At 46.4% G+C, this 24,839-nt stretch overlaps 1 pseudogene; it reads left to right on the forward strand.

Moving 5' to 3' along the window:
* LOC125532823 (protein SOSEKI 5-like) overlaps positions 1 to 23,677 on the forward strand; it is a 55,879-nt pseudogene extending 32,202 nt beyond the window's left edge.
* Positions 23,678 to 24,839: the final 1,162 nt, after the last annotated feature.

The following is a 24,839-nucleotide window of genomic DNA, read 5'->3' on the forward strand; positions in this document are numbered from 1 at the left end:
GCTGCACCCCTACGTGAGCCTCGCAGTAATAGGCGAAGATTTCCAGGAGAAGGACGGAGTTGGGGTGGAGATGCAGAGCCTGTAGCTTATAATGGCGGAGGACAGAGAAGAAGAACTCGGAGAAGGGAGGCACTAGGCCAGCAGCAATGGTGCTTATGAAGAACGGATAGAAGGTGCTCCCTTGACCCTCAGGGGTGGCAGAGGCGGCCTTGAACACCTTCGCCCCGTCGATGCCCCGCGCCGCCGCCATCCGGCGCAACCGGGCGAGGCTCGCCTCCGACACGTTCGGTGAGTCCAGGGCAGACGAGTACCAAGCTACGGCCGGGGGCTGACGAGGCGCCATGGCTTCCTAGGTCTCACGGTCGGAGCAGATTTGGAAATTTTGGAGGAAGGAAGGGGAGGCGCAAGAAAGGGGATCTGAGCAGCAACCGGAGAAAGCGAAAAGCAAAGCCTAGGTAGATGCCACTCCTTTATCAACTCGCGCGGTTGCTAAGGCGCCCACGTCCAATCAACCGCCACGCAGAACCCAAGGCCGCAGGCTGTTAGGGCCCGCGGCGCTTCGCTCTTGCCCTTCCGCCTCCCTGCACGGCCAAGTCCGGGCACGCCTTGGGCCCGGGGGCTACTGTCGGTGTTCTGGGAACGGGGGTCCCCAGACTTGCCTGCCTGCGGCCTGCGGCGTGGCTCAAAGGGGGGCCCAGCATGGCCCATCTTCATCAACACAGACCCCAGACCCTCGCGAGGGGCCAAGCCTCGCGGGGCGGACGACACAGAGCTTCCTCAGGCACAGCCTCATCAGGCTGGCTCGCGAGGAGGCGGAGAGATCAAGGCGGGGTACCTCATGAGGTGCCCATGACGCAAGCCATGATGACCAAAGGCGCCAGGCGGGTGCCAGCCCGCGCAGTGTCCTCCTTTCCTCTTTGGTGCAAAGGGGGCAAGCACAGCCGCGGAGTACCGAGGCATCAGGCAAAGGTTGCCATTTCGGTGCAACAAGACCAAGACCAGGATGACTGCAAGACGGCGTCATCACCAGAGCTTTGTGCAGGCGAAGACTACTTTTGTCAGGATAGCTAGTACTAGCTGTCCCCCTTCAAATTAGCCCGCCATTGTTGGCTCCCTTCCCGCTCGATATTTGGGAAGAGGACCAGGGCCTCTATAAATAGGACCAGCCACCCACAGGGCAAAGAGAGAGAAAAAAGGAGGGAGAGGTTCAGGGAGATCGAGATAAACAATAGGAGAGAAAGGGAGAGAGTTTTAGGGGGATCGAGACCAATTATAGAAGAGAGAGAGAGAAGGGTGACTGAACTCCTCCCAGCAGTTCATCGCCCCAGCCAAGAACAGACCCTCGCGAGGCTGTCCTTCCTTGTATTGTTCCTCATCATCAGCCCAAAAGGCAATCCACCACACCACACACTGGAGTCGGGTATTACACCACAACGGTGGCCCGAACCAGTATAAACCCTGTGTCTCTTGTGTTGTTCTTTCCATAGCTTAGATCTTAGCGAGGCGGAGGGGTGCAGGTAGGTAGGAGGCGAAATCTCCACGCGCACCCCAGTGTTCGAACCTCAAGGGTCTGTCGGAACCCGAAATCCGACAGAAAAGGTGGCACACTTACGACTCGTACGCGTCGCAACCCCGACAGTCTGGCTCGCACGCCACTCACCAGAGGGAACACACGTTGTCTTGCAATTTCACTGACATGTGGGACCGTAATTGAATAAACTGTCGATAGCCGAAATCTAATCGCTCGGCGGGTGTCGGCTGAGAAGAGATAAACGGGGGAGGGAGAAGAGATCACCTGCCCGCCGCACACGGACTCCAAGAAATATATGGTGATAATGTGAGGTGGGCCATGCTGGAGTCCGGACCGCTTCCGGAGCCCGCTCGCACCGCCCTGGCCCCTCAAGACGCCAGCTGCCCGCTGCATGCATGCATAGCAAGTAGTACTCCTTATGTGGAGGAGAGAGAGGCATTGACAAAGTCAAGGAGTGGGCTCTGCAAGAGCCCGACTCTACACGTGCTCCTAGGTATAAAAAAATAATTCTAAAAAAGTCATAAAAACAATTGTGTCTTAAAAAAGAAAGGTAAAAACATTTGAGAGGAAATAGATAGAGAGAAAGTGAGAAAAAGCTGTAACCTGGGCATTACATGAGGAAGGAGGGAGTGGTGCACATGCAAAGTTCACTGGGCTGCCGTGTTTCACACTCCCCCGTCGTAACAGTGGAGACAATAGTTTTCATAAAAAATAAACAATGAATACTCGTTGCTCGTCCTCTATATCGGAAAGAATACTTTCATTCACCGACATGTGGGACGTCGACCATCCTGGTCCACGTGCCATGCACAAAATTATCTTGGTATACCCCGGTCGTATCATAGGCCCAACCTTTCCCACTGTAAGTTATTCGGACGAAGGAACCATCATGACTTTGTTGAATTCCGCTTCTTCAAGAAAACTTACTATACCCGCACTACTGCTACCACACGCGAAGACTGGACGACACTGTACCACGTCATATCACTAAAACCCACTAGGCCAAACTAGCCCGCCTAGGTCATCTATTTTGGAACGGAGGGAGTACGTCTCTGCACCGCTATGATTTTGTGTTGCACGTTCTTTGTACTTTTGCTACGATTTTCCTACCCTATGAACCAATGATGCCTGAATGTATGTCGACTATTGTCTGATCGATCGCTAAGCCTACAATTTTAGGAGCTAGGGCTATTGGTCGATCGACGAGGGATAAGTATAAGCGTACCACGAGCTCATCAGCCCCAACGTTTCTCTTCGGTGAGTGTTTTGCAAGTACCATAACTCGCACAGTAGCTAGCCTACTAACACCAAGAATCATCAAACAAGCCCTGCTGATATGATAAATAGTTCAAACTTACATCTAAGCATGCCATATATTACATCAAAAGCTGGTGAGGATACATCTGTTTCCATAACTCGGAGAGGGTTCGCATGATTCATCGCACGATTCACTATCAAACAAAAGTAGCAAGATCCGCACACACAAGACAGTGCACTAGCCCTAAGATGGTTTGATAACATGCATCGTTCTGGTAATTAAACACAGGGCAATGCAAACTACCCTGAAGGATTAGCGCGACCAACTATTTCTTGTCATCGATCTCTCGGGCAATGACCACAGCACGGACAGCGGCATGGGAATCAATTTCTGGGGCAATGTCCACAGGACTGACCGCGACATCAAAATCGATCTCTGGGGCGATGTCCACAGGATGGACAGCGGCATCGGAATCGATCTCCGGGGCGATGCCAACAGGACGGGCCACGACATCGGAATCATCAAGGACGTCCACCGGCACCTGCACAACCCTAACATATTAGCAAGCACATTGCAAATAATCAAAAACCACAAACTATGGTAATAAGCCATTATTTTTTACCTTGTGCAGCTCACCGGGGGATCTCATCCCTCCGGGGGCCATCTCCTCGTCCTCGATGGGGGCCATCACCTTGCCAGGGGAATACTGCTTCTCAACAGCGACTATCTCCTCAAACTCGGTCTTGAGCCTCACATAGGTGGCAATCAGAGTTCCTGGGGTAGGCACGGTGGGGCCCTTGCTATTCTTCCAACTTCCTTTGAGGAGTTCGTCTGCCAACGTCCTCAACTCTTTGGCCAGTGCTTGTTTCTTGGAGTTCTTCATCTCCATGGGTTAGCCCGCCAACATGGTCAACTCGTTGGTCGGTGCTCGCTTCCTGGAGATCGCTGTCTCCAGTGGGTTGTCCGCCGGCAACTCTTTGCCTAGTGCTCCAGGATCCATCAATGAACTGACAAACAAAAAGCAATCGAAAGGAAACCACAATCACAATGAAAACGGGAAAAGAATAGGATGTGAGAATCGGTCGGTGCTTCGCAAAAAGAAGATTCTTGGAATGAAAATATAGCAGCATAACTGATTCGCCCACCTTTCCTTCGTCGGTACAGAAGAAAAATGGCAGAAGTGAGTAGCCTGGAGTGAGGTTTTCTTCAAGAAAGGGAAGAAAGGTCTTGAACGAGCGTTCCAGTGAAATGATGGTTGCTTCGTCCAGTCCAACTTGGAGGCCACCTTACCACTGCTGGTAAAGGCATGGGTTTTGTGATATGACGGGTCATGATGGCCACACCGGGGTTACAGGTGAGTCTCAACTGTAGCACCTCGCTGTGATTTGGTGGATGGCACGCGGGCCCGGATGCTTTGAAATGTCCCGCATGTAGATAGAGCAGCTAATCATATAGGAGTGCTCAATATTGTGCACCGCAACTAAGGCCGAGAGGAAAACGAGAGAACTACGTAATTAATGCATGAGTTTAATTAGGGTAGTTTTGTAAAGTACGAGATACATTCCTCCAATCGCAAAATGCCTTGGTTCATGAGATTTGAGATTTGAGCCCTATAAACCGGAAGGGAGGGAGTACTGCACACGGTGTAGTCTAGTCACTTGTTGAAATCTCTAGAAAGGAAAATACTCCTTTCCGGTTTACAAGGCTATACTACTCCCTACATCTAGGTGTGTAAGTCATCTTACGAAAACCAAATAGTCCCAAAACACTTAGGCGCGGTGCATTAACTTCTACCTTGTTTCTTGTTTCTTGACATATCAACCAATAAGAGATGAGAGGTGTGCATGCTTTTAATGACTTGCAATGGCTAGTTCATTGCATGCAATGCTATTAATTAGCAAATAAACATTGGTGACCCCAGGAGGAAACGGTGCTAAGCACGTGGACCTATGCAGAATGAGTATCAACCAATGGATAATGGAGTTTAATTGTTAAACAATAGCAATTTTTTCTCATGCAAGAGCCTGGCTAGTACTCCAAGGAACCGCACCACGCAAGCGTTCACAACTGCCACGTTCAGGTTACGCTTGGCTCTTTGCCTCTTCGAGAAGACGAACAATGATGTTACTCCTACTTCTACAATATCGAATCCACTGCTGCATGTTCGTCCACCTCGTGCGGGAGGGATAGCGTGTAGCGAAAGCTTCTACTTACTGCTCCTGCCTTTGTGTCTATGACAGGTGGGCCCAATAGGTGGTTGGCCCTCCTGTCATGCAGCCAAAGGTAGGTGCAGTTAAGGCACCGGAGCTCAGTCCGCGAGGGAGAGGGCGTTGTAGTAATCAAATTTCTCGGTCTTGTACGAGTTGACGCGACACATCAAAGAACCGCACTCGATATAAGTCTTTTTACACATTTCAAATGGGCTACTTCGTATGTAGGAGTAGACATATTCTGCATCGTATGTAGTCACTTATTGCAATCTCTAAAAAGACTTATATTTGGAAACAAAGGGAGTACAACGCATGCATGCATGCCGTGACTTTCCTTTTGATACTTGCATGTGTTGATTTGATGCACCTTGCCAAATTTTGACTATAAATTTAACTAACCAAATTTTCATGCATGTCACAAAAAATTACGGGGCTGTTTGGATTGTGACTATGTTTGTCTTATGTTGCCACATTATTTTTCCCACACTTGCCACGCTTGCCTAACCTGAGTTGCTCAAATTGTTAGACACACTTTGGCTTGCCTAAGGGAATCTTGACACAATTTTTGTGTCTATGACATGTGGGGTTCACTGCTAATAAAAAAAATTCTTATCTTAGGTGTGGTTAATAAAAAAGACTTATATTTAGGAACGGAGGGAGTAGAAAATATAAATAATAATGCATGTTGGGGCAACTCACGTTTTCGCTAATTTTAGCCGTGGGCTTGTTCACAATTTTTATGAGGGGGTGGTTGTTCATTTAATGGAGGGACTTGTAGTACCAGACTTGAACGATACAAATTGCGACCTGGCACATCGTAACACCACTTGGAACAAGCGGGTAGCTATCTCAAAAACAATCAACAACTAAAAAAACCGTGACCTGGCATGTAGTAGTACACAATTTTAAACGATTGTTTTGATGGAGTGAAAAAGGAAAACTACCCCACTACGTATATATAGGTCGGAGCCTCCGCGCTTGCTTGCTAGGGTTGCTCTATTCACACACTCTCATCCTCTCCAGATCTAAACAAGATAGGGGTAGTAACACTGTCTTTCTCCCTTCAAAAAACACTAGCTTTCTATCCTCACCGCTGGTTACAGATCCGGACATATCCCCCTCCGCCGGTGAAGGGGAGGAGGGGCAGCGTTTAGGCCGTCGTCGGCAGCGAGGGAGGAGACCCACTACCGGCCGCACCGTTACCGCTGGCCGAGCGCCGGCGCGGGAGGTCCTCCGATCCCTTCGTCGTTGCTTGTGGGCGGATCCGGCCTCTGATACGTCTCCAACGTATCTATAATTTTTGATTGCTCCATGCTATATTATCTACTGTTTTGAATGTTTATGGGCTTTATAGTACACTTTTATATCATTTTTGGGACTAACCTATTAACCCAGAGCCCAGTGCCAGTTTCTGTTTTTACCCTGTTTTAGGGTTTCGAAGAAAAGGAAAATCAAACGGAGTCCAATTGACCTGAAACTTCACGGAACTCATTTTTGGAAGGAAAGAAGCCCAAAAGACTTGGAGTGCACGTCGGGGGACCTGCGAGGAGGCCACGAGGCAGGGAGGCGCGCCCACCCCCTGGGCGCGCCCTCCACCCTCGTGGGCCCCATGTGGCCCCCTGATGTACTTCTTCTGCCTATATATCTCCATATACCCTAAAAACATCCGGGGACAAAATAGATCGGGAGTTCCGCTGCCAGAAGCCTCCGTAGCCACCGAAAACCTATCTAGACCCATTCCGGCACCCTGCCGGAGGGGGCAATCCTTCTTCGGTGGCCATCTTCATCATCCCGGCGCTCTCCATGACGAGGAGGGAGTAGTTCTCCCTCGGGGCTGAGGGTATGTACCAGTAGCTATGTGTTTGATCTCTCTCTCTCTCTCGTGTTCTTGAGGTGATACGATCTTGATGTATCGCGAGCTTTGCTATTATAGTTGGATCCTATGATGTTTTCTCCCCCCTCTACTCTCTTGTAATGAATTGAGTTTCCCCTTTGAAGTTATCTTATCGGATTGAGTCTTTAAAGATTTGAGAACACTTGATGTATGTCTTGCCGTGGATATCTGTGGTGACAATGGGATATCACGTGATTCACTTGATGTATGTTTTGGTGATCAACTTGTGGGTTCCGCCCATGAACCTATGCATAGGGGTTGGCACACGTTTTCGTCGTGATTCTCCGGTAGAACTTTGGGGCACTCTTTGAGGTTCTATGTGTTGGTTGAATAGATGAATCTGAGATTGTGTGATGCATATCGTATAATCATATCCACGGATACTTGAGGTGACATTGGAGTATCTAGGTGACATTAGGGTTTTGGTTGATTTGTGTCTTAAGGTGTTATTCTAGTATGAACTCTAGGGCTGTTTGTGACACTTATAAGAATAGCCCAACGGATTGATTGGAAAGAATAACTTTGAGGTGGTTTCGTACCCTACCATAATCTCTTCGTTCGTTCTCCGCTATTAGTGACTTTGGAGTGACTCTTTGTTACATGTTGAGGGATAGTTATATGATCCAGTTATGTTATTATTGTTGAGAGGACTTGCACTAGTGAAAGTATGAACCCTAGGCCTTGTTTCCTAGCATTGCAATACCGTTTACACTCACTTTTATCATTAGTTACCTTGCTGTTTTTATAATTTCATATTACGAATACCTTTATCTACTATCCATATACCACTTGTTTCACCATCTCTTCGCCGAACTAGTGCACCTATACAATTTACCATTGTATTGGGTGTGTTGGGGACACAAGAGACTCTCTGATATTTGGTTGCAGGGTTGCTTGAGAGACACCATCTTCATCCTACGCCTCCCACGGATTGATAAACCTTAGGTCATCCACTTGAGGGAAATTTGCTACCGTCCTACAAACCTCTACACTTGGAGGCCCAACAACGTCTACAAGAAGAAGGTTGTGTAGTAGACATCAAGCTCTTTTCTGGCGCCGTTGCCGGGGAGGTGAGTGCTTGAAGGTATATCTTTAGATCTTGCAATCGAGTCTTTTAGTTTCTTGTTTTATCACTAGTTTAGTTTATAAAAGAAAATTAAGAAAATGGAATTGAGTTTGTCTCATACGCTTCACCTTTTTAATATCTTTCGTGAGTATGATGGAAAGGATAATTGTGCTCAAGTGCTAGAAGAAGAAATCTATAAAATGTTTGGCACTAAATATTTGAATGATGAGCATGATTGCAATGTTGTTAGTATGAATTCCTTGAATATCCATGATGCTAATGATATGCAAAGCCACAAGCTTGGGGAAGCTATGTTTGATGAAGATGATATTTTTTGTTCCCCAAGTTTTGATGAGCAAATTTATTATGATGAAAGCATGCCTCCTATCTATGATGATTACTATGATGACACGTATGCTTTAAAGAATAATAATAACAATGAACCTTGTCATCTTGATCTTAAGTTTCAATCACATGATAGTTATTTTGTTGAGTTTGCTCCCACTATTATTCATGAGAAGAATTTTGCTTATGTGGAGAGTAGTAAATTTTCTATGCTTGTAGATCATGAAAAGAATGCTTTAGCTGCTGGTTATATTGTTGAATTCATTCATGATGCTACTGAAAATTATTATGAGGGAGGAACATATGCTTGTAGGAATTGCAATAATATCAAGTTTCCTCTCTATGTGCTTAAAGTTTTGAAGTTATGCTTGCTTTACCTTCCTATGGAAGTTGATTCTTGTTCCCATAAGTTGTTTGCTCACAAAATCCCTATGCATAGGAAGTGGGTTAGACTTAAATGTGCTAGTAATATTCTTCAAGATGCTCTCTTTATGTTACAATTCTTATCTTTTATGTGAGCATCGTTGAAATCATCATGCCTAGCTAGGGGCGTTAAACATTAGTGCTTGTTGGGAGGCAACCCAATTTTATTTTTGTTCCTTGTTTTTGCTCCTGTTTAGTAATAAATAATTCATCTAGACTCTGTTTATATGTGGTTTTATGCTTTTAATTAGTGTTTGTGCCAAGTAGAACCTTTGGGAAGACTTGGGGAAAGTCTTGTTGATCATGCTGTAAAAAACAGAAACTTTAGCGCTCACGAGAATTGCTGCCATTTGTATTTGGAGAGTGATATTTAGTTAATTCTTTTTTAATATGATTAATAGATAAATTCCTCACGTCAATCAATTTATTTTAGAATTTTTGGGGTTCCAGATCTTGCGCTAGCTACAGATTACTACAGACTGTTCTGTTTTTGACAGATTCTGTTTTTCGTGTGTTGTTTGCTTATTTTGATGAATCTATGGCTAGTAAAATAGTACATAAACCATAGAGAAGTTGGAATACAGTAGGTATAACACCCATATAAATAAATAATGAGTTCATTACAGTACCTTGAAGTGGTCTTTTGTTTTCTTTCGCTAATGGAGCTCACGAGTTTTCTACTTTTAAGTTTTGTGTTGTGAAGTTTTCAACTTTTGGGTAAGGATTCGATGGACTATGGAATAAGGAGTGGCAAGAGCCTAAGATTGGGGATGCCCAAGGAATCCCAAGGTAATATTCAAGGACAACCAAAAGCCTAAGCTTGGGGATGCCCCGGAAGGCATCCCCTCTTTCGTCTTCGTTCATCGGTAACTTTACTTGGAGCTATATTTTTATTCGCCACATGATATGTGTTTTGCTTGGAGCGTCAATTTATTTTGTTAGTAGTTGCTTGCTATTATTTAGAATAATGTTTTCATCTTTTATTTCAATAAAAGTGGCATTGATAGCCTTTACTATGCCTATGTTACAAGTATACATGTTGCTATTTGAAAACAGAAAGTTTACCGCTATTGCAATAATTTCCTAGAAAAGTCAGAATGTGATAAGATGTTGAAACCTGTTGCATATTAATCTCTGATAAATTTACTATAGTGGGAATTTTCTTTCATAATTTTTGGAGTTAGGGAAGTATGGGTGTTGCAGCATTCTTTACAGACTATCCTGTTTAGGCAGATTGCTGTTATGTTTGCATTGTTTGCATATGTTTGCTTCTTTAATGATTCGATTTGAGGATAGGACTATTAAATATGAAGAGGCATTTAGTATGAAATGTTGAATAATAATTTTAGTGATTTGCTACAGTAGAGTATGATAAGGTTTTGGCAATGGTTTATACTAACTTATCTCACGAGTCCTTGTTGAGTTTTGTGTGCATGAAGCTTTTGAGATTTAGGGAGACCGTGATATGAGAGGAATTAAGGAGACACAAAAGCTCAAGCTTGGGGATGCCCAAGGCATCCCAAGATAATATTTCAAGAAGTCTCAAGCGTCTAAGCTTGGGGATGCCCCGGTTGGCATCCCACCTTTCTTCTTCAACAACTATCGGTTAGTATCGATTGATCCTAAGTTTTTGCTTCTTCACATGATGTTTGCCATTCTTAGAATGTCATTTTATTTTGCTTTGCTTTATGTTTGAATAGAATACCAAGATCTGAAATTATTAAATTTTAGAGAGTCTTCACATAGTTGCATAATTATTCGACTACTCATTGATCTTCACTTATATCTTTCGGAGTAGTTTGTCATTTGCTCTAGTGCTTCACTTATATCTTCTAGAGCATGGTGGTAGTTTTATTTCGAAGAAATAGATGAACTCTCATACTTCACTTAGATTATTTTGAGAGTCTTAAATAGCATGGTAATTTGCTTAAATAATCCTAATATGCTAGGCATCCAAGAATAGTAAAAGCTTTCATATAGAGTATTGAATACTAAGAGAAGTTTGATGCTTGATGATTGTTTTGAGATATGGAGATAATAATATCAAAGTCGTGCTAGTTGAGTAGTTGTGAATTTGAGAAATGCTTGTGTTGAAGTTTGCAAGTCCTGTAGCATGCACGTACGATAAATGTTATGTAACAAATTTGAAACATGAGGTGTTATTTGATTGTCCTCCTTATGAGTGGCGGTCGGGGAAGAGCGATGGTCTTTTCCTACCAATCTATCCCCCTAGGAGCATGCCGTAGTGCCGAGGTTTTTGATGACTTGTAGATTTTTGCAATAAGTATGTGAGTTCTTTATGACTAACGTTGAGTCCATGGATTATACGCACTCTCACCCTTCCATCCTTGCTAGCCTCTTCGGTACCGTGCATTGCCCTTTCTCACATTGAGAGTTGGTGCAAACTTCGCCGGTGCATCCAAAACCAGTGATATGATACGCTCTTTCAGACATAAACCTCCTTATATCTTCCTCAAAACAGCCACCATACCTACCTATTATGGCATTTCCATAGCCATTCCGAGATATATTGCCATGCAACTTTCCACCATTCCTTTTATCATGACACATTCAACATTGTCATATTGCTTTGCATGATCATGTAGTTGACATCGTATTTGTGGCAAAGCCACCATTCATAATTCTTTCATACATGTCACTCATGAATCATTGCACATCCCGGTACACCGCCGGAGGCATTCATATAGAGTCATACTTTGTTCTAGTATCGAGTTGTAACCATTGAGTTGTAAATAAATAGAAGTGTGATGATCATCATTTTCTAGAGCATTTTCCCAAGTGAGGAATAAAAAAAGGGGCCATAAAAAGGCCCTTAAAAATGAGATAAAAAGAGAGAAGGGACAGTGCTACTATCCTTTTACCACACTTGTGCTTCAAAGTAGCACCATGATCTTCATAGTAGAGAGTCTCTTGTTTTGTCACTTTCATATACTAGTGGGAATTTTTCATTATATAACTTGGCTTGTATATTCCAACAATGGGCCTCCTCAAGTGCCCTAGGTCTTCGTGAGCAAGCAAGTTGGATGCACACCCACTAGTTTCTTTTGTTGAGCTTTCATACATTTATAGCTCTAGTGCATCCGTTGCATGGCAATCCCTACTCCTTGCATTAACATCAATCGGTGGGCATCTCCATAGCCCATTGATTAGCCTCGTTGATGTGAGACTTTCTCCTTTTTTTTCTTCTCCACATAACCCCCTCATTATTCTATTCCACCCATAGTGCTATATCCATGGCTCGCGCTCATGTATTGCGTGAAAGTTTATAGGTTTGAGATTACTAAAGTATGAAACAATTGCTTGGCTTGTCATCGGGGTTGTGCATGATGAGAGAATTCTTGTGTGACGAAAATGAAGCATGACTAAACTATATGATTTTGTAGGGATGAACTTTCTTTGGCCATGTTATTTTGAGAAGACACAATTGCTTAGTTAGTATGCTTGAAGCATTATCATTTTTATGTCAATATGAACTTTTGTCTTGAATCTTTCGGATCTGAATATTCATACCACAATTAAGAAGAATCACATTGAAATTATGCCAAGTAGCACTCCGCATCAAAAATTCTATTTTTATCATTTACCAACTCGAGGACGAGCAGGAATTAAGCTTGGGGATGCTGATACATCTCCAACGTATCTATAATTTTTGATTGCTCCATGCTATATTATCTACTGTTTTTAATGTTTATGGGCTTTATTATACACTTTTATATCATTTTTTGGGACTAACCTATTAACCCAGAGCCCAGTGCCAGTTTCTGTTTTTACCCTGTTTTAGGGTTTCGAAGAAAAGGAAAATCAAACGGAATTGACCTGAAACTTCACAGAACTCATTTTTGGAAGGAAAGAAGCCCAGAAGACTTGGAGTGCACGTCAGGGGACTTGCAAGGAGGCCACGAGGCAGGGGGGCGCGCCCACCCCCCTAGGCGCGCCCTCCACCCTCATGGCCCCCCTGACGTACTTCTTCCGCCTATATATCTCCATATACCCTAAAAACATCCGGGGACAAAATAGATCGGGAATTCCGCCGCAAGAAGCCTCCGTAGCCACCAAAAACCAATCTAGACCCGTTCCGGCACCCTGCCGGAGGGGGCAATGCTTCTTTGGTGGCCATCTTCATCATCCCGGTGCTCTCCATGACGAGGAGGGAGTAGTTCTCCCTCGGGGCTGAGGGTATGTACCAGTAGCTATGTCTTTGATCTCTCTCTCTCTCTCTCGTGTTCTTGAGGTGATACGATCTTGATGTATCGCAAGCTTTGCTATTATAGTTGGATCCTATGATGTTTTCTCCCCCCCCCCTCTACTCTCTTGTAATGAATTGAGTTTCCCGTTTGAAGTTATCTTATCGGATTGAGTCTTTAAAGATTTGAGAACACTTGATGTATGTCTTGCCGTGGATACCTGTGGTGACAATGGGATATCACCTGATTCACTTGATGTATGTTTTGGTGATCAACTTGCGGGTTCCGCCCATGAACCTATGCATAGGGGTTGGCACACGTTTTCGTCGTGATTCTCCGGTAGAACTTTGCGGCACTCTTTGAGGTTCTATGTGTTGGTTGAATAGATGAATCTGAGATTGTGTGACGCATATCGTATAATCATACCCACGGATACTTGAGGTGACATTGGAGTATCTAGGTGACATCAGGGTTTTGGTTGATTTGTGCCTTAAGGTGTTATTCTAGTACGAACTCTAGGGCTGTTTGTGACACATATAGGAATAGCCCAACGGATTGATTGGAAAGAATAACTTTAAGGTGGTTTCGTACCCTACCATAATCTCTTCGTTCGTTCTCCGCTATTAATGACTTTGGAGTGACTCTTTGTTGCATGTTGAGGGATAGTTATATGATCCAATTATGTTATTATTGTTGAGAGGACTTGCACTAGTGAAAGTATGAACCCTAGGCCTTGTTTCCTAGCATTGCAATACCGTTTACACTCACTTTTATCATTAGTTACCTTGCTGTTTTTATAATTTCAGATTACGAATACCTTTATCTACTATCCATATACCACTTGTTTCACCATCTCTTCACCGAACTAGTGCACCTATACAATTTACCATTGTATTGGGTGTGTTGGGGACACAAGAGACTCTCTGTTATTTGTTTGCAGGGTTGCTTGAGAGAGACCATCTTCATCCTACGCCTCCCACGGATTGATAAACCTTAGGTCATCCACTTGAGGGAAATTTGCTACTGTCCTACAAACCTCTGCACTTGGAGGCCCAACAATGTCTACAAGAAGAAGGTTGTGTAGTAGACATCAGCCTCCCTCCACCCACCTGTCCACATCCCGACGACCTTCAGGTATATCTTCGTTCGAAACCGCCTTAGCTCTACTTCCCCAGCTCGCTACGTCGCTACATGTGCATCATTTTCTACCTCTCAGCCCCTCTCGATCGGATGGTCCAACATCACATATTTTTTTCTTCTATTGTTAGAGGTAAAGCTAATTCATGGAGTCGAATCTTGTAGTACTTGGTTCAAACAAGAAATAAAGTGCGGGTGGGGGAATTTAGTATGTACATCAGACTTGGTACAAACAGGAAGGAAAGGGGGTGAAAGTAGTACAGACTGGTCATCCATTCAGTCTCTTGGTGGAAAAGGGAAATATAGGGGTAACGCTGTACACAGTGGTATGGCCAGGACTAGATTTGCTATCCAGACATAGGAGTAGGTGGCTAGAGTGAACAAAAATGGGACCAACCCAGATATGTTTCTTGGATGTTTGTTTCTCGGGGCAACAAACTATGAATCACCACTTTATTCCCCTGTTTACGTACATGGTGTTGGACTGCTGGTGCACCCACTGTTCTTAATCTAATGTCCCTGGTAAAAATGAAGCCATGCCACTGTTATAAGCCATGACAAGTTTAGTCAAATGTTTTTTGCCTGTAATTGTTTGAGACTCTGACTGTTTCGTATGTGCCTTTTTGTGCAAACAGGGATATCCAATTCACCTGGTTGCTGTTGTGACCTTTTGATGCACTTCACAAAACTCTTCTTAAAAGAAGTGACTTTTGTGCTATTTAACTGAAATGTCGGAATGGAATAGTTGGTTCATTTTGGTGGAACTGCACAAAGGGAGATCTGTGTTCCAATCCTCATCATCCACATTTGCGCCATAACCTTCCTTTAGGTAAGAATGATATTTAATGCATGTGTTCATCTCTATTTTCTGACTGCCATGAGAAAATAATGCTGTTTTTTACTAGTGCACTTGTACTCCCTCACTGACAAAACCAATTCTGAATTAGAAGGCCAATCATGTACTTGGTTTCACAAACTGGTGAGGAGAAAGAGAAACAGAGCATGAAGAGGAAGAGGAAGAAGAATAAACAGTGCCAAGGCGATCTTGCTGAAGCCTGAGGCCTCAGTCGAGGCCATTCAAGGGCTCCAGTAACGACTACCTTACATGTGAGACGATCCTCACACGGGTTGGTACTGGTCTTTATCCTGATTATTGTGCCTGTCATATGTATTGGTAATTTGGTATTGTGCTACTGTTTGCCGATTTCATAAAGGAGTAATTTGGAGCCTGAACTCGCACACAAATCATTACATCGGGTGATTTTAGTAGAACTGCACAAAATGATCAGATGGACAGGTACTTCTGCTGCTGCTATGTACTCCAAAGTTCACTCAGACAAGCATCGATGTTGACAAGAAGTGCCTATATTCATTCGAGTATCAACCGGCGTCAACCAATTGTCAAACTCCAAGTATTAGGAGAGTGAACGCCAAAAATATTGCTTGGTGCATAGCCCAGAAAAACACAGTCCAGTCTTTGGTCCCAACTTGTGCCTTTTGGTTATCGGCACATATGGTAGCGAACTATATGGCATGGAGTCTAAAGATTCCAGACAAGTTGGTTGACGCGTATATTCATCTGGCACTTAATCAGTCTGCACGCCAAGGATGCTCCATTTCAGTTGAACTGCACAAAAAATTTGGGTGGTTCATTTTCTCAACCGCCTCCTTTCTCGTCTGCAATGTAGAAGAGATACAGGACCAAGATGAGCCAGTAAACTACTTGGATGAAAGTAGTGGCCAAGTTGTTCAAACCTCCCTCGGCACGAGGCCACTATTTGAGGATAAACCTACAAGCAAAGTTCAGATTGTCTGTGCTGCCTCTTATGTACTCGAAAGTTTACTCGTACAAGAACTAATTTTAGCAAGAAGTACCTCTGATTGAACACCATTTACCAGTATGTACCCTAGGTAATTAAAGTTCGTCCATGGATCATATTGGCTGTGATCTCAATCATTTGGATGCATAAACATACTGAACATGTGTATATATGAATCTTTTTGTGAATTATGTATGAATATTGTCGTGTGATCTATCAATCATTTAGATGCATAGATATGCTGAGCTTGTGTATATATGAATCTTTTGAGTTGTTGATAGTGAATGTTGGCTATGAATATGAACGTGTCCTGTGAACCAGAGTTTGATATGAATGTTTACCTTTTCTGTTGTATTGTGTGTGAACTTGTTAGTATGCCTACTGTGGGGTATAAAACGCAGGTCTCTTATAAAAGTAATGCTGTGTCCAATTTATGTTTTCCCTTCTAACCACATTATATATACTAGCAAAAGGGCCCGTGCATTGCAACGGGAAAAAAATATGGCACACACTTACATTCTATTCTTCTTTACCGGGTCTGTCATTATATGTGCTTCGATGTAATAACATCATAAATTACCAAACCGCCTTAGGAGTTTTTGTCTCAGGCACCACAGTGAGAATGATTGACAATATGAGCATCACCAGCCTGAAGAAAGTTGTTGCTGTTATGACCGGCATGGCCAAGAGGATATATGATGTGCACTGACATCCAACAACAACATTTCTCATGGTTTCGGTTTTTTTCTGAACTAGTGCTATATTTGATTATTTGGCACAACAAAGTTGTAATTCTTTCACTCCAACTACGGCCAACATGGCTCGTCATTCTTCCAAAAGATGTCCCTTATGATATTTTTTCAGAAAAAAGGAGTGCATTATCTCCTTGCTGTCGTCTAACTAAAGGAAACTGAATGTGAAAATTTAAGTGTATATAGACTGACCCACTCGGAGTGCATACAAAAATATTTTTATCCAAGTCGGCAGTGCCAACACTGTACTTCCAATGTCCATCTGCATCTACACAGCTAGGTCTAATCTTAAGCAAGAATGAAACTACCAAGCAAACTGAGATAACAGTAGCCGACCCTGGGCAGCAGGTGGTCAGGGATCATCAGCAGAGAAACATGAAGTCGGCTGACGACCGTCGAGCATGGCCAGGCCCATCTCTCTCTTGTGGCTGTCGTGGTGGCTCCCGGGCCTCTCTGTGGCTCCTCCCCTCCGAGTCCACAGCCCGACCTCGGCATTCTGCCTCCATCCTCCTCCGCCCTCTGTCCCGCGTGCTCCTCCACACCTCCCTCTCCAAGCCGACGGATCTGACCTTCCCCTCGCTGGATCTGGTCCACCAAGAGCCTCAAGCCACCCTGCCGCCGCGCTCGTGTCCATGTCGTGCGTGGTGTAGAGGTGGCCAGCGTGTGGAACAGGCTGCGTCGTAGGCATCTGCGCGCTGCGCCTCCGCCGGACTGCCGTTTTGTTGTACAATTTCCCTTCGTTCTCATTCTGTGTTTGTTGATTCAAGAGGCTCGTTGTTGATATGCAATTTTCCTAGGTATATAAACTGGTAGACTTTCATGTAAGCAATCGAGGTGGGATTACTCCGAGTACATGTGTGAAAATCAGGTAAGGTACAAATACAGAAGCGTGCATGCAGGCTGAAACATGCGTGCAGGCCCAATAACAGAATGTGGACATGGACCAATTGGATGGACAAAATTTTTAGTACCGCCTCATAGCAATTGGACGGACTGTCAATCAAAACTAATGGAAAAAAACTGAAAGCGTAAATTCACGAAAAGAAGCGTATTGTGACGGTGAACCCAAAGAGTCAATCCGTGCTTTATTATTAGGGAAAGATTTATATTATTACTATTATCATATATTTTATAGAGACTTATATATATACATTATAAAAACATCCCACGTGTTATTAACTTATAAAAGTAAATGTTTAACGGAAGTTGGCAAGGAAAATCCTGGTTGTTTTTGACTCACGGGCAAGGAAAATCCTGGTGATTGCGTACAAAAGCTTGCGAAGATTTTAAGGACCAATTTAATAATAACGCGCTCATTTTTATTTTGAGCAATAACTTGCTAATTTCTTAATTATATATATAAAAATGTGCCTCTCCGGTTTATTCTTTGATATTAATTGCTCCTTCTAACATAACATTATATATATAACGAGCCCACCTAATACGTGTATTTCAAGGAAGTGCAAATGGGCTGGGATTTCTTAGAAAATATAAACGGGCCTGATTGACGCGAAATTATTTGTTCACCCAGCCCAACAAATGGACTATACATTCTAGAAAACATGGGTTAAATATATGCCACATTTTTGCAGGCTGACATGTGGGCCAATAGGTCGAAGCCTACGCAGGGCGTTGTCAACTTGGTCAACAAATGATTGTGTCATCCACAGCCATTGGATTTATATCCAATGGTCGGCATGCACCTTCAATCTCTCGTCTTATTCCTCCAGCATCGCCGGGACCACCTGGTCCGGCCTCCGGCGGCTAGCGGCTCTGCTTAGCACGCATCGCTGCGAAGCGCTACCCCACCGCCGGCCAGGCTATCCCTCCACCCCTCGACACCTCCTGTTATTCTCCACAGACTACAACCCCACGCCGCAATAGAACCAGTTAAAACCCTTCTCCTCCTCTCAATCCGCGACTCCACTGCCGCATTTTCCCATCCCCGAGTCGTTCCCGTCCGGGGCCTCGCCGTCGTCCACCGCCTCGCTGCGTTCTGTGCGGCGTGGTCAACAAACGAGAGTCATCGGAAGAGGACTGTATGTGGAGAGCCTGACGGCTGGGACCCACGAGGTCCATGGTCTCACGCAAGGAAAGTTCCTTCTTATTAAGCTAAAAAAAATGTTTCCTCCACCTGACAGCTGGGACCCACCAGCTGTATCTTCGCACGGAAGGAAGTGCCCCCTTGTTTTGCGAAAAAAATTATTCATCCCGTTGACAGCTGGGACCCGTCAGATTTGGTGACTGACTTGTGGGCCTACTAAGCGGACGTGTACGCACGGCTTTGTCAACTTAATCAACAAATGATTCTAGCAGCTGGACCGTTGGATGTTAGTCCAACAGCCGTGCTCCTTCTTCAACCTCTGTTCTTGCTCCTGTCTCCTGTGGGCGGCACCGTAGCTGTGCTACCACGCACCCGAACCAGTGAAGTTTCCCACTCCTCTCCATCTGCGACTCCACTGCCCCGTCTTCCCCATCTCCGGGTCGTTCTAGTCTGGGTGCGCTCGGCACGGTGTGGTCAATGTGGTCAACAACCGGGAGTCATTGGAAGATGACTGTACGTGAGAGGCTGACAGTGGGGACGCACCACGCCCATGGACGGAAGCATGCAACGGAACGCGGCGAGGTCAACGTGGTCAAGGAACGACTTCCATCGGAAGTATATTGTACGTGGAGAGTCTCAGCTGGGTCCACGGCCGCAGCAAGTAAGTGCCTCCTTATTACACGGAAAATAATGATTCCTCCAACTGATAGCAGGGACCCACTGGACGAGCCACTGTATTTTGCGAAAAAACATTTGCCCCTGACTACTGTGACCCACCTGATGGGCCACCGTATTTCGTGAAAACACGTTCCCCTCGCTGTCAGCTCGGACCCACCGGAAGTGACTCCTTATTACGCACAAAAAAATGAACACTCCCCCGGCTACCTAGGACCCACCTTGGTGGGAGGCTGACTTGTGGGCCTACTAAGTTGACGGGGACGAAGGGCTTTGTCAACTTAGTCAATATGAACGATTCTAGCTCCAGTGACCGTACGATGTCCATCCAACGGCCGTAGTGCTTCTTCAACCTCTGGTCTTCTTGCTCCAGCCACCCAAAGCAGCGCCGGTCGTGCCGCATGCTCCTGCCTCGCGTGGCCGGCTGTGCTGCCGTGGAGGCCTCATCGCCCCCTACTATTCCCACCACTGGCCAGGCCCTGTGGCGACGACAGCCTCACACCGCAGCCGAACCAGTGAACCCTCGTACTCCTCTCCGTGCGGGCTTCCACTGCCGCGTCTTCCCCGGCTCCACGTCGTCCCCTTCCTAGGCCTCGCCGTCGTCCACCGCCGTGGTGCTCTCCACGCGGCGTGGTCAACATGGTCAAGGAACGACTTCCATCGGAAGAGTGCTGTACGTGGAGAGGCTGACAGCTGGGTCCACAGCCACAAACTAGTTTTTTTGTGATTTGCCAAGTAAGTCGCTTTGTCAGGCCTGTTGGGCTGAAAATCTTTCAAGACGAGGAGAGCTTTCATTCGGCTGGCCGAGAAAATGGGCCATCAGTAATGAGAAATGGGCTGTACATTTTTAAAACACATCAAACCGGCAATTAGTTTCAAATATCTTTTTTTCATTTCAAGATTTTAAATTACATTATTTTTTATGCGTGGAGAATTTGTTGGATTTTATATTGATATACATTTATTTTTAAAATCAGTTTGAATGTGAGTCGAAATTTCGGGACTAAAAACAGTTCGTACCGCACCGAAATATGCAAAATTTCGTATATTTTTTTAACAGTGGCCACAATATGGGCTGTAATGCTAACAAAAAGAATATGGGCTCCAAAAAACCTTAAGAATTAGCAAATGGGCTGTAAATTATTAGAAATAATGGCAGATGGGCTGTATGCTGTTTTCCACAGATTTGAGGCTTTCCTAAAAAAAGGTTGACGCACAAGCAATGACTCTTGGATGTCCATCGAACGGTCGTCGTGCTTCTTCAATCTCTGCTCTTCCTGCTCTAGCCGCTCAAACAAGCGCCGGTGGGACTGCCTGCTTCCTCCTCCCCGCGGCCGGCTGTGCTGCCGCGCAGGCCTCACCGCCCCACCGTACTCCCATCGCTGGCCTAGCCATCCCTCTACTCACCCACACCTGCTGTTATTCTCCGGCGACGGCAGACGAACCAGTAAACCCTCGTATAGTCGTACTCCCCTCCGCGTGGGAAACAACTGCCGAGTCTTCCCTGCCTTTGTATCGTCCCCTTCCTAGGCCTCGCCGTCGTCCACCGCCGTGGTGCTCTCGGCGCGGCGTGGTCAATGTGGTCAACGTGGTCAACGACCTACTTCCATCGGAAGAGTACTGTGCATGGAGACGCTGACAGCTGGGTCCACGGCCGCAGCAAGGAAGTGCCTCCTTATTACGCGCAAAATAATTATTCCTCCACCTGACAGCGGGGACCCACCGGACGGGCCATCGTATTTCGCGAAAAAACGTTTCCCCCCTGACTGCTGGGACCCACCAGCTACACCTTCGCACGCAAGGAAGTGCGTCCGGGCAAAAAAACAAAACGATTCGCCCCCCTGACTGCTGGGACCCACCAGCTACATCTTCGCATGCAAGGAAGTGCCTGACAGTCGGGACCCACCTGGTCGAAGCATACGTAGCATTGTCATTCTGGTCGCGAACGTGTACGTACATATATACTGGTGGATGTAGAGGCGCACACGTGTCATAGTAGAGGTGCGTACGTGTCGTAGTAGAGGCGCACACGTAGCATGTACACGTACGTACAGCGGCCAGGGTGCAAGAAAGAAAATACGGCCACGTATGTGTACATACGGGCGGGGTCTCGAATGCCTACTCGCGCATATGTACGGCCAGGGCTCGTGTACATGGCTGGGTCGGAACGGAGAAACAGCGTCGTCGTCGTGTTCATGGGGAGGCAACGGAATGCATCGTGTTCATGGGGAGGCAACGGAATGCGTCGTGTTCATCAGGAGGCAACGGAATGCGTGGGAGCCAACCAGCTGGGTCGGAACGGAATGTGTGGTCGTGTTCATCGGGAGGGCTTGGACGGAACATGCGATGGAAACGAGGCCTGGCGTACCGCACAACGGAGGAAACAGACCTCCTACATTCGGAACGGGGTCCTGTTGATCGGGAGGGGTCTGGCATACCGCAAAACGAAGGAAACGGACCTCCTACGGTCGAAACGGGGGTCCTGTTGATCGGGAGGGGTGTGGCGTACCACAAAACGGACGAAACGGACTTGTGTTGGAGCGCTACGGTCGAAACGGGGGTCCTGTTCATCGGGAAGGGTGTGGCGTACCGCAAAACGGGACTCCACGGGATACTGTTCATCTCCACCGTCGACCTCCTCCAGCCTCCACGGGCTACCGTCGACCTCCTCCAGCCTCCACGGGCTCCTGTTCATCCATCCTCCACCGCGCGCTACTCCACCGGCTACTGTTCAACCACCCCTCCACCGTCTACTGTTCATCCAGCCCTCCACACCACGGGGTCTTGTTCAACCACCCCTCCACGAGCACTCCTCCACCGTCTACTGTTCATCCAGCCCTCCACCACACCACGGGGTCCTGTTCATCTAGAGGCAACGCCACCGCTCACTGTTCATCCAAACCCCCCTGCAACGCTCATTGTTCATCCCAGAGGCAGCATCGATCGGCTTCAGTTAGCAGCAGTAGCGAAGGAATCGCTCGATCGGGTTCAGTTAACAGCCATCGATTGATCGCTTGGGTTCAGTAACGCATAGCCTGCAGTGCAATTGCTCGGGTTCAATTAGAGCCCAACGCCTCGCTCGGGTTCAGTTAGAGCCAATGCCTCGCACACACGCGCGTACGTGTACGAGAGAAACGCGCATCGCTCGGCCCCCAACCTCCCACCGTAACCGGGAACTCCCCGAAATTTTCCTCCCCCTCGCTTCTACCATGGTTTTTTCTGTTATGGACGACCCAAAGAATGTCATGCAGCTGCGTCTCCGGCCCGCCCGGGATGAAAAGCCCATTTTCTGTCATGATTTTTTGTCATAGAAGTAGGAGCCCACCACATCTATGATGATACCGGGTTTTGTCACAATTATCGTCATAGAAGTGCCATATGTATGACAGAAAAAAAATTCGTTCGGCCCAAAATGTCACGGATGTGTCTTTTTTTGTAGTGTCTACATCTGGCACAACCTCACCGCTGACGACCCCGTGCACTCCGCCAACGGCGCCACGTACGTGCTCAAGGGCTTAGAGTTTCTCCACCTCCTCCCCACGCCGGCCTACCCGTCCGACGCCTCCGTCGGCTCATCCTCGTCCCCTCCACCTGTAGATGCCAGGGCGAGAATGAGAAGAAGATGCCCACATCGGCCATTAGTAGGGCCCACAACGGCCATTAGCAGGGCCCACGATGGCGCAAGAACTGGAGCTCCCTCGACCTCGGCCAATACCGGGTGGGTATCGCGCACAGTGGCGTCGGGGCGGACACGGCCACCCAGACCGGCGAGAAACGCGGTCAGCACCGGGGCCCCAAGCTGTCTCCGCCGCAACAACCTACGACAAAGCTCAGAGCCAACGAGATCTCGCCGCCGCCACCGTCCAGCAGCCCCGACACGTTGGAGACGCTCATCAGGAACGACGCCTGCGTGACCGCCGCCTCGAACACCGCCACCACTCGCCTCGAGGAAGAGGATGCGGGCATGGCGCAACAGAGCGTGATTGCGGGCGGCTGGATGCGTGCGTCGGTGGTGCTAATGCATCTCATCTCCAGTGGCGGCCAAGTGGGAAGCGAGTCCAAGAGGTGCGAGCACACAGAGCGGTTCCCGCATGGGCGGCTGGACCTGAGCAGCAGCACGGCGGCAGACGGCTTCCCTGGAAGTACCGGCGTCGTCATAAGCATGAAGCGGGAGTACTTCAGCTGCAGCCTGGTGAGCATGCCGGCCACGGAGGCGAGTTGGGCGCACTAAAGCGGTCATCTTCAGGAGACCAAGAAGGTGACAGAAAGTGCATGGTCAACCCAGAGAAATGCACAGTATGGGTCAAAACCACTTAAAATCACTTAAAAATTCCCCGCAAAAACCCCACTAAAATCAAGTCTGAAACCACCTTAGGCGGAATTGATACGGTTTTAGAGATTTAAGGGGTTTATTGATCTCGTATTAGAGTTGAGGGGGGAATTGGCCCATTACAGAGGATTTCGGGGGGGGGGACGATACTTTCCTCATGATAGAGGCAAAGGTGTCCCGTCTTTTGATGAGATGGTGGCTATCGTTTATGGTGGAGTAGACTTTGACGATCCGACTACAAACATATGAGGACGTCGCGCCTTAGCAATCCCTAAACCAACTCCGAGAGGTTATTGACCACGCCGGAGCATGATCAACCTGCCCACGAGGGTCTATTTCCTGCAACCAATCGAAGAACAAGCAAGAAACTGAAATTGCAATCTGGAAATTGTGAATAAAATAGGAAAGATTTATTGATCAAGTGGGGTTCTGTGATGTCTTTTGGTCTGGTCATTGAACACAAACGAAGTACACGAAGTTGCAGCTATGGCGAACTTTTAATCTAAACAAAACCCAAAGTCTAAACGGTGCGCTAAGGGCTGTATATATGGAGGAAGAGGGGAGAATTTTGTGGCCCTTGGAGGAGGGGTCCGAAACCAACCCTATCTCTTGTTTCCCCACACATACGGACTCTAAAAATAGCCTATACTCAAGTATTTCGAAATTACAAGGGCCTGGTCCAATAATAAGGCGACGCAACATCTATAATAGTCTCTGGATGAAATTTAGGAAGTGGCATCTTGTATATTTCGTCTAAGCCTTCATGCACTCATTATGGTGGCTTCAAAGTCCTGAAATCATCACTTGAAACTTCATTCTTGTTCCCCTTGCGTATGCCACCATCTCCATGCTTGAGCTTTCTCCAAGGTTCATCTTTCTTATCCAAGCTAGGCCCTTCATTTGTAAGCAAAACAAATGTATCCAATTTAGGCAGCATCATGTTCTCATGAACATTGGAATCTTTACCAAGAAACGAAAGTACCTGGTAATTCAATTGGCGTGCGCGAGCTCTAGCAATTGGTCCAGTATGTATAGCAGCAGGGGTTGTGGGTGTAACAATGGTATTGATGTCCTCATCATCCTCCCCTTCTTGAAATGAAGTCGTCTTCGACGGAAGCTCATCTTCCTCACCCAAATAAGTCTTCAAAA

Source organism: Triticum urartu, chromosome 1A (genome assembly GCF_056163025.1).
Source record: "Triticum urartu cultivar PI428250 chromosome 1A, HENAU_Tu73, whole genome shotgun sequence".
Classification (NCBI taxonomy): Eukaryota; Viridiplantae; Streptophyta; class Magnoliopsida; order Poales; family Poaceae; genus Triticum; species Triticum urartu.